This window comes from Enhydra lutris, unplaced genomic scaffold (genome assembly GCF_002288905.1).
Source record: "Enhydra lutris kenyoni isolate GAN:26980312 unplaced genomic scaffold, ASM228890v2 scaffoldscaffold38, whole genome shotgun sequence".
Taxonomy (NCBI): domain Eukaryota; kingdom Metazoa; phylum Chordata; class Mammalia; order Carnivora; family Mustelidae; genus Enhydra; species Enhydra lutris.
In genome coordinates, this window is record NW_019154122.1 from 19,797,843 (window position 1) to 19,814,339 (window position 16,497).

The 16,497-nt window shown below is 55.5% G+C and overlaps 1 protein-coding gene across 2 annotated transcripts in view; it reads left to right on the forward strand.

Moving 5' to 3' along the window:
* Positions 1 to 6,073: 6,073 nt before the first annotated feature.
* The window catches only part of LOC111154814 (chromosome unknown C1orf159 homolog), a 23,214-nt gene continuing 12,790 nt past the window's right edge, over positions 6,074 to 16,497 (forward strand). For both annotated transcript variants that reach the window (XM_022514740.1, XM_022514737.1), the window contains exon 1: positions 6,074 to 6,093. The gene's annotated coding sequence lies outside the window, so the exon portion shown is untranslated. The remainder of the gene's footprint in view (positions 6,094 to 16,497) is intronic.

Below are 16,497 nucleotides of genomic sequence, written 5' to 3' on the forward strand. Positions count from 1 at the left end.
TGGGAGTGGGCAGGGGACCCATGATTTGGTGTTTTCGGATGCCTGGGACGGGAGGCGTGGGGAGGCTGCAGGTGGGGTCCCTTCCTCTCCGCCAGGGGAGGGGCTGCTTCAGCACCGATGTCAGGAGCATTCCGCCATCCTTCCATGCCGAGGGGCCTACGTTCAGGCCCTGAGAACCCACATTTTGGCACCTCACTGAGAAAGGGCCCAGGTTCTCGGCTACACGTCAGAATGGCCTGGGGCAGTGGTTCCGGCTGGCTGCCCACCGGACAGGGACGCCACCTACAGGCCGGCTTGAGAATGTGCCCGCCACCGAGGAGGGGGGGGGGCGGTCAGGTCCCGCTAGGCCATCCCATGGCCCAAGTGTGAAGCTGGCCAGCTCACAAGGAGGTAGGGGTCCCATTTCAGTCCCGCAGCAGGTGATCGGGCGGGGCCTCGCAGACTGAGGGTTGAGGTCACTGGGGCAGTCTCCTGCACTGTGCCCGGGCCCCAGCTGGGGGGTGGCCTAGCCCTGAAGGAAGCGTGACCTTGGTCATAGTCCATCGCGGAGGTGGAACATGTGCTACAGAGGTTTGCTAATAACAAACAGGATTACTTGCTTCCCTGCAAGGCTGGTTTCTTGGAGTTCCTAGAACATTCCGGCAAGGCTGAAATGCTCTTTGACTTTCAGCGGTGAGCAGGGAGCATTTGGGGCCCACAGGCTCAGCCCGGCAGGCCGTGCCCACAAAGTAGCACCCTCAGGCCGCAGCCCCACCTAGGCCTGTGGCTGACTCAAGGCCTTTTTTTGTACTTTGTCAGGTGACAGGTGTTCACTCTGTGTCCTTGTAGTCCCTGGCTCCCAGGGGTGCTGTGTGCTGGCTTCCCGCGGCAGGTGCCAGGCCTGCTGGTGGTCACAGGTGGGCACACAGGGGTAAGCCTCCCCTTACACACCTGAAAAGCAAGGATAGGGTAGGGTAGCCTGGGGCATCCAGCTTGGCTCCCCGGGTCTCTGCACAGATGTCTGCCATACCCCACAGCCTAGGGAGACGGGCCTGGTTGAGGAGGACAGGGTGGGGGGAGTTGCAAACATGGCAATTAAGGCCGCCTTCTAATTGCAGGCAATTAATTAGTTGGTAATTGAGCCTCCCCCAGCATTATGCTGTTTGGGAAGAGCTAACGACCTTCACCTGCTCCCTGTGCCGTGCAGGCAGTCCGGCAGGCGGGCGCGGGGACACCAGGCAGGCTGAGCGTCCCGAGCCTGCCCCATCCGCACACATCCCTGAGCAGCTGTGTGGGAGCTAGAGCACCTTCCCCCTTCCCAGGAACGGCACAGGACACTCTCAGGGAAGCCAAGGAGTGTGGGGCGGGGGGAGGCAGATGGGGGGCAGGCCTGCTCCCGCCTGCCAGGAGCAGGAGCAGTGAGCTCAGGCACCCCTCCTTCCGCAGGCTGGCCCAGGAAGCTGCCTTCCTGAAGCGGCATCAGAAGGGCCTTGGGTGGGAAGCTGGCTACTGGGCTTGAGACAACCCTGGCCCGAGAGAGTGTGGCAAGGCTGGGGCTCTGTCAGCAGCTCACCGAGGATCTCCCTCTTTCAGAAGCTCCAGGACCCCTTTGTCTGAACAGCCCCGTTACAGGAAAAAGCTGAGCCTGCGCGATGTCCCTTGGTGTCAGGGGACAGGACAGAAAGCAAAGACCCGGAGGGTAGGTACAGAGTCCCGCGTGCCGGCCACTCAGGTTCCCACAACAGTCCCATCTTCCTGAAGCCCTGCTGCTGCGTGCTGTGGAGGCCCCGCCGCCAAGCCTCCCCCACCCACCCCGCCCAGTCCCTGGAGGTGGCTCCAGGACATCGCTTAGAGACGACACCCGCAGTGTGGGCGTGACTAGCCCGCTGAGGACTCTATGGGGACTTGCAAGGTTCGGTGCAGGGTTGGGGGGTGTCCCTTCGCCTCGGTACTGCCCAAGGCCAGCCTCCTGTAAGTTCCCCTGTTTATTAAACCTGCCACCCACCAACCTGGAGCGTCCTGCCCCTTTCTTCTGCCTCTCCTGCCCTCCACATTTGGGGCCGGTTTCAGATTTCCACAGGGAGGCCAACCATCACCACTGGGGAGGGACACGGGCACTTGATTATTCCGCCGTTTTATCCCACGTGTGGTTCCTGTGACCATCCTGCAATCAGGATACGGGCTGCTCCACCCCAGAGACCCGTCTTGCTGCCCCTTCTCGCCCCCCCACCATCCCTCATCTCTGCGTACCACTTGGCGGTTCTCCACCTCCATAATTCTGTCATTTGAAGATTATTAGGTAAGTGGAATCACAGCATGTTGAACTGGATTTTCGAGATGGGATTTTTTTTCCCATGAGACCCACCCAAGCTGTATTCAACTTAATATACGTTATTCCAAAGTGTCTCTTAACGTTTCCAATACTACATAAATCTAGTCGGGTTTCACTTTGTAACACCAAGTGTAAGAAGTTTCCTCTTGGGAACAGTGATTCAGTGGCCAAGCTGACCCTCTCACTGGCTGAGTTCCCCTCTGCATCACAAACGTAAACGGGCCCTGATTCCATGTCAGTGCAACAAACAGTCGTGCGGGCTTGCTGACTCTCCCAGCCTTCCCCATACTGAATCCGAAATCTCTGCAGGGTGGAAAGATGTCCATGCAGGGACGTAGCCAGCCCAGCAGGCCAAGGTGGTGCTCCTGTCCCTGAGATCCCTGCGGGATGCTGGCGGGATCCCCTCCCTGACCATGGCGGGTTTCTGCGGGCACCAGCCCACGTCCCACATTGCGTTGCTCCCTGTGCCCTGCAGGGAGTGTCCCCCACAGGAGTGCTGAATGGGATTTTGTATTTTTGTGGCCCTTAAGATAGTCAAGTAAATGTACTTTTTATTTAAAAAAAAAAAAAAAGATTTTATTTATTTATTTATTTGACAGTGATCACAGAGAGAGAGGAGGAAGCAGGCTCCCTGCTGAGCAGACAGCCCAATGCGGGGCTCGATCCCAGGACCTATTTTTTATTTTAGTCTAGAGACTTTGGGCTCCTTAAGAGATGTCCTTACATTATATAGTTAACCTCATAAAATCCTGCATTCTTTCATCTTCTCAGCACCCTCTAGCTCACGGGGTCACTTGTACTGTTCCAGGAACATCTCTCTCAGCCTTTTCTGGGCCACAGGAGGCCACTGACCATCGGAACATTTGCCTCAGTGTCTGCTGGGCGCCCTCGCTGACAATAGCCTCGCAGGTCTTGCCGGGCTCCCCCGCCCGCCTTACACGAGTGCACAGGAGGAAGTGGCACTGGAAGGGGCTGGGGGGGCAGGCGTGCACTGCCAGGCAGTTGCTTGGCAAAGGGGACACCAGCCTGGGGCACCGCAGCCCTGACATGGGGAGAAGACCTCCCTGAACGAGGGAGGAGGCAGGTGACACTTGTACAGCAAGGGCCAGGCCACGACAGGACACGCGGGGGACGAGAGACAGTCACCTAGGACCACAGCCAGAGGGCAAGGGGTGAGGGCAGACGTAAGCTGACCCCTCCGGGGGTGAGGCTTCCAGGGGTGCCCAGGAAGGCCGGGGAGGAAGCTCGGCTGGGAGGCGGGCTCTGAATTTAGGAGATGAACTGAGGGGGTGGTGGCAGAGAAGCACTCAGCCCTGAGCTCTGTCCTGCCACTCTTGGGAACACGTGAGCCAAGGGAGCACCTGTGGGGACCAGCAGCATGGGGGTGGGGGTGACTGGGTGACGGGGGCTCCTGCAGGTCAGGACCCAGCTGGCTGGCTGGGAGTCAGCCTGGTTTATAGCACAGCCCCCGCCCTCCAGATCCTGCCCTCCAAGCCCTAAGCCTTGGGTGGATCCTGGGTATGGCTCCTGCATGGGATCCCTCCCTGACACTTGCAGCAGCTTCCTGGAGGTGTGAGCCTAAAAGGGTTTAGGCTCTCTCTGGGCCTGGTCTTGCCCACCAAGCCTGGAAGGTGGAAGCCCAGCCCAGGCTTAGCAGGAACAGCCTGCAGTCACTTTCCCAGAGCAGCCTCCCTGGCCAGCTCTGTCAGCCCCGCGGGCTCTCGCAGCAAGCCTGTGCCCCCCAGTCTCCCTGAACACTGGCCTGCCCAGCTGACAGCTAGGCCCGTGTCACGCCTACTGCTGCCACAGAGGCCCCCGAGGGACACCCTGGGCAGCACTGCCACCTCCGTTAAAGAAGCCCAGTGAGTACTGTCCTCCAAGAAACAAACAAGACGGTTACTCTCCCTTCTGTTCCCGACACTCTTCTTGGAAACACCCTTATGCTGCAAGGCTGGCAGTCTATTTCCACTGGAGACTCCGGACGCTCAGACTTGGGAGGGATGTCCTCAGGTGCCTGCCAGAGGGACGAGAACCCCCAGGACTCAGGCACAAAGGCCAGCTGGGAGGGAGGCCACAGGGACATCCCAGAGTTCAAGGGCCCCCATGCCCCAGCACACTTGCTAACCTAACCTAACCCTGACTCACACTCACCTCTCACTCAGACGCCCCCAAGGAGGCTGACAAGCTCCAAACCCTTTTACTAACACCCAAGAGAGTCTAATAAATGAGAAACTGACGGCTGCTCACGACAGTTCTCTGCGTCAGGGGCAGCTCAGACCACGCTTGTGGGAATCCCACCAGCCTCAGTCGTCCTGCCGGGACACCGTCGGCCTAGAAGGGTTACAGGACAGTCATCCACACGGACCCCATGGACTTCGGAACTAACTGTGGGGAGCATTCCCAGGCCCCTCCCCATCCACGAGGCCTCAGGGCTGCAGGGGTCGTTTAGTGGGAAGAGTAACCCGTTGGACCGGCCCCACCAGCTCAGAGAAACCCCAGGTCACACTTGTCTTTTTCCCATCTCTCCCTGTTGATCCAGAAGTGCCAGGTGCGGGAGAGACCTGAAAAGCCTGTGTGAGAGCCCAGGCCCTTCTCGCGACTGCGCAGGGCTCCGGGTGCCCTTCCTGGTTCAGGCCAAGGTCACGGAGCCCTCTGTTCACCTGCAGGCCCTCGAGGAGCACCAGCGCCAGCCCAATGGCACAGAAGGCAGCCCCTCTTTATTCAGGATGACACCCCCTTTAGGCTCAGCCCGCGTCCTCGCCCGTCTGTGAGCTCTGCGGCCGCCAAACCCATCGCCGGGAGGGCAGAGCCCTGAGGACATGCAAAGCGGAGAGCTCACTCAGCCTTACTGTCCTTCCTCCGGGGGGCTCCTCGGCACACCCCCTTCCCCTTCCCCGCGTCCCCCATCCTACATGCGCAGGGGGTGCCGAAAGGCCAGCCCTGCTGTGGGCCAGGCACCGCGATACCCTACTTCGTGCTGACCGCGCCCCGTCGGGAAAGCTGCCCAGGGTCTCCGCAGCGGCCCAGCGGGTCCGCAAGGGGAGCAACAGAGGTTCCCTCCCCGGGCTCCGCACCGAGAACGGCACCAACAGGAACCTTTCGGAGGCTGGGTCCCTCCGCGGCTCCTCGCTGGGACCAAGCGCCGGCCTCTTGCCACCAGCCAGGACACAGGGCTCCGAAAGGCCGCGAGGGGGACGCCCCCGGCCTGAGGCGGGAAGTGCAGATTCCGCCCCCCGCTCCTCGGGGGACACGTTCTCGCCTCCCGGAGGAGCTTTTGCTTTGCCTTGGCCGGGCCTTGTCCGGTCACGTAAGCTAGTCGCGGGCGGGAAGTCACACCTGCGCTCACTGCCGCCGCCGCCCCGCACGGATCCCAGCTGGCGCGGCGCAGAGGGAGTACCGCGGCTGCGGCGCAGCCACGCGCTGGTTCGCATCCTCGCGTCTCCTAGCAACGCCAAAGATGGCGGGCGCGCATGGACTCCTGGGGAGTGTAGTTCTTCTCCTTCCCGGCTCTGTCTGGGGCCGGGCCATTAGGACCCGGGCGCCCTAGCCTACACTTCCTAGGTTGCTCCGCGCGCCTCCCATGGCCTCGCGAGAGCTCTGGGCCAGAACCCATCCGGGGAGAGGGAGTTCTCGCGGGGACTGCCGGGAGCTGTAGTTTGAAGCTGGGAGTCGCGCTGCCTGGTACTGGGGTGGAGGCGGCAGAAAGACTACAAATCCCAGGGAGCGCGGCGCGACCGCCCGGAGGGCGGGGGGTACGAAAGAGGAACGCTAAGGGCGCGGGGGTGAGTGAGGGGCCGGGGGCGGGAGCGCGGACGGCGGGGCCCGGGGGCGGACCGGGGGCGGGCGGGGGGCGGGCCGGGGGCGGGAGCAGGGGCAGGGGCGCAGGGGGGGCGGCCTTGGGGCGCGGACGCCCCGGCCGGGCGGTCTCGCAGGCGGCGCGGGGCGCAGAGCCGGGACAAAGGGCCGCGGGGACCCGGTCCCCCTCGGGCTACCGAATATCCCGCAGGTGCAGTCCGCTAAGGGAGCTCGTCGGTGGCCGGACTTAGGGCCCCCCCCACCCACGTCCCCGAAGTCGGGGAGCCCCAGGAGGCCGCGCCCTCGGGAGCGAGCCCAGGCGGCAGAGGGAGGCCCCGGGTGCCCGGGAAGCCGTCGCCAGGCTGGCGCTCTCCCCGGTAGCCGGGCTCTTGGCCGGTGTGTGGCCCGAAGCAGTCCGGGTTGCGTCGGACGGTGGGCGTTCGAGGAGTGCGTGGCGCCGCGACACTGAGGAGTTCGTTCAAGTGTGTTAAGACCAGGTCGTTCGGATACGTCGGGATGCGGCTTTTCAGGCTTTCACGGAAGAGCGTTTTGGCAAACGCAGCTTCTCCCCGCAAAAACTGTTTTCTGAGCCTTCTTAACCGCTTCGTCTGTGAAACTCGGAGCTGTCACCCTTGGCCCCGTCTTTGTGGTTTTCTTGGTGTGGCTGCGCTCTGCGGAGGGGGCGGACTTGGGTCTTGTCTTTCTCGTGGGTTTTAGCCCCGGGGAGGCCTGGTGGAGGCGGCCTGGGCTGGGGATGGCCCACCCGGATTGCTCCCATTCCCACTCCCGGGGAAGCGCCGCTGGACAGTAGTCTGTGTTCAGCCAGAATCTTAATGGCCACATTGTTTTTAGAAATTCCTAGAAGGAAGTAAAATCTGAATTATCCAGAAAGTTGGTTTTCCTAGCGCATGCACCCTCCGATCCCCGCCCTAGCAGGTTCCTCCCCAAAGCAGAGAGCAAACGGATGTCTTGGTGGGTGATCCCCTGAGTGGACTGGTCCACAGGCAGCACCCCAGGACCCCAGAGGCATCTCCCAACCCTTCACTTACTCTCGTATCCAAGGTGAGCCGCGATTTGTCATCTAGCTCATCGGAAGAGGGACTGTAGCACCGAAGCCCTGGGAATTCCGCGTCCCCAAGGCCAAGGATGCGGGAGTGGTTTTCCAGCGTGCAGGACGCCCCCCCCCCCGCCCCGCCCCGGGCCAGCTCCAGGGGGTGCAGACCCCTCTCAGGTGTGTGGAGCCCAGGTAATGCTGGGCACTGGGTGCCCACATGCCATTCCTGGCATCTGCCATACATGTCAGCTGACTGGAATGTTCCCTTACGTCCCGTGAGGTCGTTGGCAGCGTTTACTTACTTTTTTTTTTAATTTTAAGATTTTATTTATTTACTTGACAGACGGCAGAGGGAGTGGGAGAAGTAGGCTCCCCGCCGAGCAGAGAGCCTGAGGCAGGGCTCGATCCCAGGACCCTGAGACCATGACCTGAGCTGAAGGCAGAGGCTTAACCCACTGAGCGTTTACTTTCTATCACAGCGTGAGATGGGATGTTTATTTTTTTTATTAAAAATATTTTATTTATTTATTTGACAGAGATCACAAGTAGGCAGACAGGCAGGCAGAGAGAGAGAGGGAAGCAGGCCCCCTGCTGAGCAGAGAGCCCGAGGCAGGACTGGATCCCAGGACCCTGAGACCATGACCTGAGCCGAGGCAGAGCTTTAACCCACTGAGCCCCCCAGGCACCCCGAGATGGGATGTTTAGAGCAGCAAGTTCTTACTTTTTCCTGAGCGTCAGACTCCACGCTTGCTTCCTCTGCTTGCCGAGAGAATAACCAACAGTAAGTTCTCTGATGGGGGGAGGTCCGGTGGGCCGGCCTTGTGCCCCCATCAGTGCAGGAGACCCAGAGCTGAAGACCCCCCTCCCCCGCCTCCCCTACTCTGCCGTCCAGCCACGACTGCCGAAGGCGGGGGTCGGAGCTGCGGTGAATATTTGTGTGGTCACTCAGGCGAGGCTCCTGGCTGGAGGGCGGGTTTACGAGGTGGTCCTGTCAGCACCTTCCCTTGTTTGCTGACCACACGCAACCCCACCCACTTAACCCCGATGCGTTACTTGTTCAGAATCACAGCGACCTGGAGGCTCTGTGTCTTCACTCAGACTGATTCTTGTAAGGAAAAGTGAGCTGCGGGACAGTTTTTGTACAATTTAAATTCTCACCAATTCTTTCATTACCACGTAGACACGTTTTTACCCAATTCTCTAACTTTCGGGCTCCAATACGATTTTTGAAATGAATGGCATCTCTTCAGTTAGTTACTGGGTGACGCCCACACAGAGAGACACATAGGCCCAGTTTGCCCAGTTTTGACAGCCGCATCCAGCTGTGTGACCTGCACACCTGCCGAGATAGAAGACGATTCTGTCATCCGTGACAGGTCCCTCGTGTTGTGGGCTGAATGGTCATGTCCCCCGGATCCACGTTTGGAGCCTCCCAGTGCTATGGTGTTTGGAGGAACCTTCGGGAGGTGGTGGTGGTTAGACGAAGTCGTGCGGGTGCGCCACGTGGTGGGATTAGTGCCTTTATGAGAAGAGAGAGAAATCTGCTCGCAGGCCCAGGGGAGGCCGGGGGACACCGCAAGCCGACCCCGCCCGCACCCGGGAAGGGCCCGTGCCAGCTGCCGGGTCTCTGGAATCTCGCCCCTGGGCACCTGGGCCTCAGCCCCGGGGTGTTGCTGGGTTGGCACACCTGGGACGCACCCGGGTGCCCTGATCAGTCCTATGAGGCAATTGGTGGGGTTTCTGGGCTTTGGCTTGTATGACTAAGGGGTCCTTGTGCACATTTTCTATGGTGTGTTTTTCTTTCTCTTGGGAAAATCCCTGCGTGCGACCCTGCCCAAAGGGCCTGCTGAACAGAGTGTCCTGGGGGCCTTAATCTGCGTTTCCTAGAGCTCAGTGATGCTGAGCACTTTTCCACCCGCTTGTCACCATTCGTACCTCTTTTCCGAAATGTCCGATCAAGTCTTTTGTCCTTTTTAAAAAACTTTCAAGTTGTAAAAGCGCTTTTTTATCTTCTGGGTAACAGCTTGTCGGACCATATTGCAAATACGATCTCCCGTTCTTTGACTTGCTTATTCATTTTATTAGTGGCTTATTTTAAAAATACACTTAAGAAATTTTGGAGTAGTTCTAGATTGGCAGAAAAGTGGCAGGATGGCCAGTTTTCTCTAATATCCGCACTTAGGACAGCGCAGAGCCTTTGTGGAAGCTGAGAAACCGCAGTGCTATGACCCTGTTGTCTACACTGCGGACTTAAGATTTCACTCGGTTCCTTGGTGACCCTGTCCAGGTCCCGCAGCACGTTGAGTGTCCCAGCTCCTTTGTCCTTTCTGGGATGGGCTGGTGTCTTGGACTCTCTGGTGTTCTCATGACGGTGACAGGTTTGAGGAGGACTGCACAGGTGTTGGGTCGAACGTCCCTCATTCTGGGTTTGTCTGCTGTGTTTCGCAGTGGGTAGAGGGGGTCGTGGGTTTGGGAGAGAACACCCTGGTGGTGAGGTGGCCCTGTCGTCCCAGGCTGTCGGGGGGTGGCTGGCGTCTGGCGGACAGCCTGGGGTACGTTGGCCTGGCCACCGGTCTGGGGGGTGCCTGCCGGGTGTCTGGTCTCCCTCCTGTCTTCTCTGGCGGCCGCCCAGTGAGGCAGTCGCCCTGCACCGGGTGGGAATGAGCCGAGACCCCCGCGGTGGGGTGGCGGCAGGGAGGACTTCAGGAAGGAGGCTTTCTCTGGCCCCCTCCTTCCGTCAGCGGGGGCTCCTGGGTGTTTGTCGTGTGTGGGGACGCTCCTGCGCTGGTTTCCCCGCGCACGTCGTTCCGGCCTGGGCCGTGGGGGCGCCTTCTCGGTTGGTGCCGGGGTACTTCCCTCCCCGCTGGCGCTGCCGGATGCTCGGGGCTCGTCGTGCCCGCCTGCCTCAGCCCGAGTCAGCCGGTTCTCCAAGGAGCCCTGTTTCTTTTACTGGAGGACGGCGCGTAGAAGCCAGGATCTGGGGTCCCTGCCGGCGGCGTCCCGGCGGGCGGGGCTGTTCTGTGTGTGTCTGTGGCCTGTGGCCCGGAACACGCTTGTTTGCAGCCCTCCTGTCCGGCCCTGGCTCCCACCATCCGCCTTCCGTTTCCTCCCTCCTTCCTGCCTTTCTTTGCTTCTGTCTTTCTTTCTACCTGAGGCGGGGTGGGTAGGAGGCGGGGGGAGACAGAGAATCCCGCGTAGGCTCCATACCCCACACGGGGCTCCATCCCAGGACCGTGAGGGCACGACCTGAGCCGACATCAAGAGTCAGCTGCTTAACCAGCTGCGCCACCAAGGCACCCCTGTTCCCCACCACCCATTTTCGTATCTGTCCAGCCCAGCCCGGCCTCCGTGTGCACATAAAGCAGTTTCGGGATTGTTCACCCGCATTCCATCCCCACAAGAAGCGAGTTTCCTGACGAGAGGACAGTGTTCGTGTGTGGTCCTTTCATCTTTAGCCTCCCAGGCCAACATCATGTTCCAGACGTGCTGAGGTCAGCTCCTTGTTTCCCACCCCTTCAGCATGTTGATGTCACAGACTTCTGACCGTTAAAATCAGTGGTCACAGTCTGTGTTCCGCCTTGAATCCCTGACATTCTCTTTAATTTTTTTTTGTATACATTAAACTTTATTCTCTGTGACATATGCTTTTATGGGTTTTGAAAAATGCATAGACTTGTATCCACCATAATGGTGTATTTTGATGAGACGTTTTTGATATTGATAAAGTTTAATTTATGGCTTGGTTTTCTTTTTCAGTTCATGCTTTCAGTGTCCTTTCTAAAAGTCTTTGCCTAAGCAAGTCACCAAGATGGTCTCCTGTTTTTTCTTCTAGAAGCTTTGTAGATTTTTTTTTTTTTGGCGTTTAGCTTCACGATCCATCTCTAATTTTCTCATCTGATCTGAGTGTGCGTCTAGTTTTTATTCTCTGTGTGTAGCCGGTTGTCTGGCACCATTTGTTGCAAAACTGTTTTTCTCCATTGAATTACTTTGGCATCTTGTCAAAAATCATCTGTGTTATTTCTGGATTCTCTGATTGGTTACATCGATCTGTTTGTACTTTAATCAATCCAACTGTCTTGTGCCTTTATAAGTCTTCAGGTGAGGTCATGTAAATCCGCTATCTTCTTTTTAAAAACTGCTTTGGTGGGGCGCATGGGTGGCTCATTCGTTAAGCGGCTGCCTTTGGCTCAGGTCATGATTCCAGTGTCCCGGGACCGAGCCCCACATCAGGCTCTCTGCTCGGCGGGAAGCCTGCTTCTCCCTCTCCCGCTGCCCCTGCTTGTGTTCCCTCTCTCGCTGTGTGTCTCTGTCAAATAAATTACAAATCTTTGAAAAAACAAAACAAAAATGAGCTGCTTTGGCTCTTCTAGGTTCTAAGCATTTTTTTAAAAAAAGATTTTATTTATTTATTTGACAGAGAGAGATCACACGTAGACAGAGAGGCAGGCGGAGAGAGGAGGAAGCAGACTCCCCGCTGAGCAGAGAGCCCGATGCGGGGCTCGATCTCTGGGATGACGACCTGAGCCGAAGGCAGAGGCTTAATCCACTGAGCCACCCAGGCGCCCCTAAGCATTTTCTTGTAAATTCTAGCATCGGCTTGTGGAAAAAAAGAATCAGCTTGTGAATTCCTCAAAATAAAAGCTTCTGTAATTTTGATCGGCACTTTGTCAAGTATAAAATATGTAGGGCAGCTTACATCTTAATAATATTGAATTCTCTAACCCACTGACATGGGTTAATGGATATTTCCGTTACATACAAATGGCGCATACAATATATGCCGTAACGGTATGTCCTTCCCCTGTTAGATGTTGAATTTCAGCAGTGTTTTCTAGTTCTCAGTATCTGGGTCTTACATATCTTAAAATAAATTTATCCGCAGGAACCAGCGGTTTGTTTTTGCGTGCTGTTGTGAATATTTAGGGTTCATTTTCCAATTAGTTGTTGCTGGTACATAGAAATAACAGTTGATTTGTGTATTGACTTTATATTCTTGGAACATTGCTAAGTTCACTCATCAGTTACACTAGCTTTTTTCTGTACATTTGTTAGGGTTCTCCATGTAAGTAGTCGTTCCATCTGCACAGAGACCCTGTATTGGTTTTCTCTCCTTGCTGCGTTGGCATCTACAGGACAACATTGAAGAGAAATGCTAAGATTAGATACCCATGATGTCTTCAGTCTTCGGGGGAAATGCCCTATATTTCATTGTTAGTATGGTGTTAGCTGCAGGTTTTTTAGAGATGTCTTTTATCAGGTTTGGTGTATTTCCTTCTAGTTTTAGTTTGCTGAGAGGTTTTTTGTTTTTTTGTTTTGCTGAGGGTTTTTAACATTAACTTTCTTCAGAGGAATTTAATCAAGTCTAGTCTCCACATAGCGTTGGCCGTGTACTGGGTCCCATCTGGAGTGACTGAGCCTCGAACAGCCGCAGCAAGAGGAGTCGCTCTCGAGGGACGGGACAATCCATAGATGCTAATTATGTTGTGACCCAGGTGCTGGATGATCACACAAGCACTTTCCTCCCAATTTTTACTTACATTCTAGTTAGTTAGCACAGGATTGGTTTCCGGGTAGAATTTGGCGGCTCCTCACTTACACAGAACACCCAGTGCTCACGGCGGGTGCCCGCCCGAGTGCCCCTCCCCTGCCTAGCCCATCCCCCCCACCTCCCTTCGTCGGCCTCGGTTTATTCTCTCAGTCTCTTCTGGTGTGTCCCCTCTGTTTCCCGCTCTCCCATGTGTTTCCGTGTTGTGTTTCTTAAGTTCCACGTGGGTGAAATAATTTGGAATTTGTCTTCTCCCTGGCTGACTGATTGTGCTCAGCGTGACACGTACCAGCTCGTCCATGTCCTTGCAAGTGGCAAGATTTCCTTGTCTTTGGTGGCCGAGTACTGTCCTGTTGTACACACACCACATCTGCTCCGTCCGTTCATCAGTCGAGTTTGGGCGCTGCTCATAGACTGTCTGCCGTTCACGACGCTACTAGAAATATCAGGGTGCATGTGGCCCTTCGGATCTGCATTTGTGTATCTGTGAGTGAATAGTAGTGCAGTTGCTGGGTCATAGGGCGATTCTGTTTTTAACTCTTTTCAAAAAGGTTTATTTCTTTATTCATGGGGGGAGGGGCAGAGGGAGAAAGAGAATCTCAAACAGACACCCCCACCCCCCACCCCGCTCCGAGCCTGAAGCCCAACACGGGGCTTGATCCCAGGACCCTGAGATCATGATCCGAGCTGAAGGCAGAAGCTTAACCCACTGAGCCACCCAGGTGCCCCTATTTTTAACTTTTTCAGGACCCTCCACGCTGTTTTCCAGAGTGGCTGCACCAACTTGGGTTCCCAGCAACAGTGCATGAGGCTCCCCTTTCTCCACAGCCTCGCCAAGGCCGGTTGCTTCTTGTGCTGTTGATTTCGGCCGTTCTGACTGGTGTGAGGACGCCTCACTGTGGTTTTGATTTGTGTTTCCCTGACGCCGAGCGATGCTGCGCATCTTTTCTTGTGTCTTTAATCGTCTGGATGTCCTCTTTGGAAAAATGTGTATTCATGTCTTCTGCCCATTTCTTTTTTTTTTTTTTTTAAGATTTTATTTTTTTATTTATTTGACAGAGATCACAAGCAGGCAGAGAGGCAGGCAGAGAGAGGGGAGGAAGCAGGCTCCCTGCTGAGCAGAGAGCCCGATGTGGGACTTGATCCCAGGACCCCGAGATCATGACCTGAGCCGAAGGCAGAGGCTTAACCCACTGAGCCACTCAGGTGCCCCTCTTCTGCCCATTTCTTAACTGGATTATTTGTTTTGGGGATGTTGAGCTTGGTAAGTTCCTTACAGATTGTGGTCAAACAAACACTTTATTTTATTTTTTAAAGATTATGTATTATTTGACAGGGAGAGAGCACAAATGGGGGAGCAGCAGGCAGAGGGAGAAGCACGCTCCCCGCCAAGCGGGGAGCCCGACACGGGGCTCGATCCCAGGACCCTGGGATCATGACCTGCGCCGAAGGCAGATGCTTAACAGTTGAGCCACCCAGGCACCCCTCAAACAAACACTTTAAAGCAGGTTTAATAACTATATTCAGTGAGGTAAAGGATACACTCCTCTTGAACAAAAATACAGGAAATCTCTGTAAGGAAATAGGATATGTACACACACACACACATACTTTTAATGAGCCAAATGGAAATTTAAGAAATGAAAAATAGAGCGTCTGAAATGAAAACTTTACCGAATGGTCATAGTAGGATGAGAGTGACAGGAAAAGGTGACATCAGAGGTTGCTAGAGTCATCTCGTCTGAAGGAAAAAGGGGGACTGATTAGGGTAAGTGTCTAGGACACGGGTAATCACAGGCTCCAGAGGAGAGGGGAGACGCACAGTGGGGCAGAAGAGATACGTTAAGGAACAATGACTAAAACCTCTCCAGACTTGGTGAAAGACATATAGGAAAAATGGAATAAAGTCACACTTAGACACATCATTTTCAAATTATTGAAAATTTAAGATTAACTTTGAAAATCTTGAAAGCAGAGAAAAGCAACAGATCACATACAGGATAGCATTGTAAAGACTGAATCGGGCCACAGAGGCAGGAGGTGAGTGGGACTGCACCTAAAATATTAGAAGAATTCTATATCCTCCAAGAGTGAATGTTAAATAGAAGTATTTTTGGAGAAAGGGAAACTGATAAAATTTGTTGCTGTCAAGCATGCACTGCTAAAAATGCTGAAGAAGTTTTTGTAGCCTGAAGGTCAGTAGCAGAGAGAAACTCGGATCTCATGAACGAGGTTGGGCATCAGGCACAGTGAATGTTAGGGGGAAGTGTTTTCTTTTAAGTACGTGCGTCTTAAAAAATTCAGACATTTCTCGTGTATGGAATGTATGCAGATGTAGCAGGCAGGACAGTTGTGGCCCCGAGAACGGTGAAGGGCACGAGAGCCTGTGGGGTTTCAAGGCTTCTGCGCTTAGAGGCAGCCGTGCCGCACTCTCCATCGGTGGGGGAGAGGGTGCATGTGGCAGTCCCTGGAGCAGCAGTTATAAAAGTATGCAAAGAAGCATAACCAAAGAGCCAGAAGATACACTGAAGGGAATTCTTGAAATACTCCCCGTGGGAGACGGGGCAGCAGCTTAGAAAGGTAAATAAACACTTGCCTTGACCCCGTCGTTCCAGTCCTAAGTATCTCCCAAGAGAAATGAAGACAATGTCCACACAGAGACACGTACAAAAATGTCCACAGAGCTTTATTGATAGCCTCTGCAGTCCAGAAACAGCCCCGGCATCCGTCAGCGGGTGGGGGCGAAGGCCACGCTGTCGCTGTCACCACGGAGTTACCGTTCAGCCTTGAGGGGATGACATGCTGCTGACTCTGAAGACGACTGGCTCGGTGGAAGGAGCCGGGCGCAGAAGTGGGCACGCCGTGTGGCTCGTTGACGTCGGATTTGAGACCCGCAAGCGGGTCCTCCGGGACGACGGAGGCCTGTGGATGCCTGAGGCCAGGTTGGAGGGAGGGACGGCAGAGGGGCTCAGGCTCCCCCCGCAGTGGCAGGGACATTCCGCTCCGTGTGTCTGAGCTCACCGGTGGTGTGCTTTAGGTGGCCGCGGCTGGTTTTGGGCAGTTTACACCCAGGAACATCGGCTAACTGGCAGATGAAAGCGTTGAGTAAAATCTGGGACTTCTGAGGGCGCCTGGGGGGCTCAGTGTGTTAAGCGTCTGTCTTCAGCTCGGGTCATGACCTCAGGGTCCTGGGATGGAGCCTCAGATTGGGCTCCGTGCTCTGTAGGGAGTCTCCCCACCTCCCTCAGCCCCTCCCCACTGCTTGCGCTCATACTCTCTCCCTCTCCCTCCCTCTGGGTCAAATAAAATCTTCAAAAAAATAAATCTTGGACTTCTGATTTCCTGAATTGAAAGGGTGTTTCATGACTTAGTATGACCCTGGAGATGCTTCTTACCACAGAGTGAACTGAAGGGTCCATGACTGTTAGGGTTTCCACAAGGCAGAGAGAGATGGTCTCTGTGGAGCACACATGAAACAGACAAAAAGGAAGAGATTTGATCACAGCCTGTGGGTGAGGGTCAGTGCATCTATGACGTCAGCAATTGTCCAAGAAAAGAGAAGGTGCATTTTGGATGCATTTTATTTTATTTTATTTATTTATTTTTAAAGATTTTATTTATTTATTTGACAGAGAGAGATCACAAGCAGGCAGAGAGGCAGGCAGAGAGAGAGGAGGAAGCAGGCTCCCCGCCGAGCAGAGAGCCCAATGCGGGGCTCGATCCCAGGACCCTGAGATCATGACCTGAGCCGAAGGCAGCGGCTTAACCCACTGGGTGGCTCAGTGGGTTAAG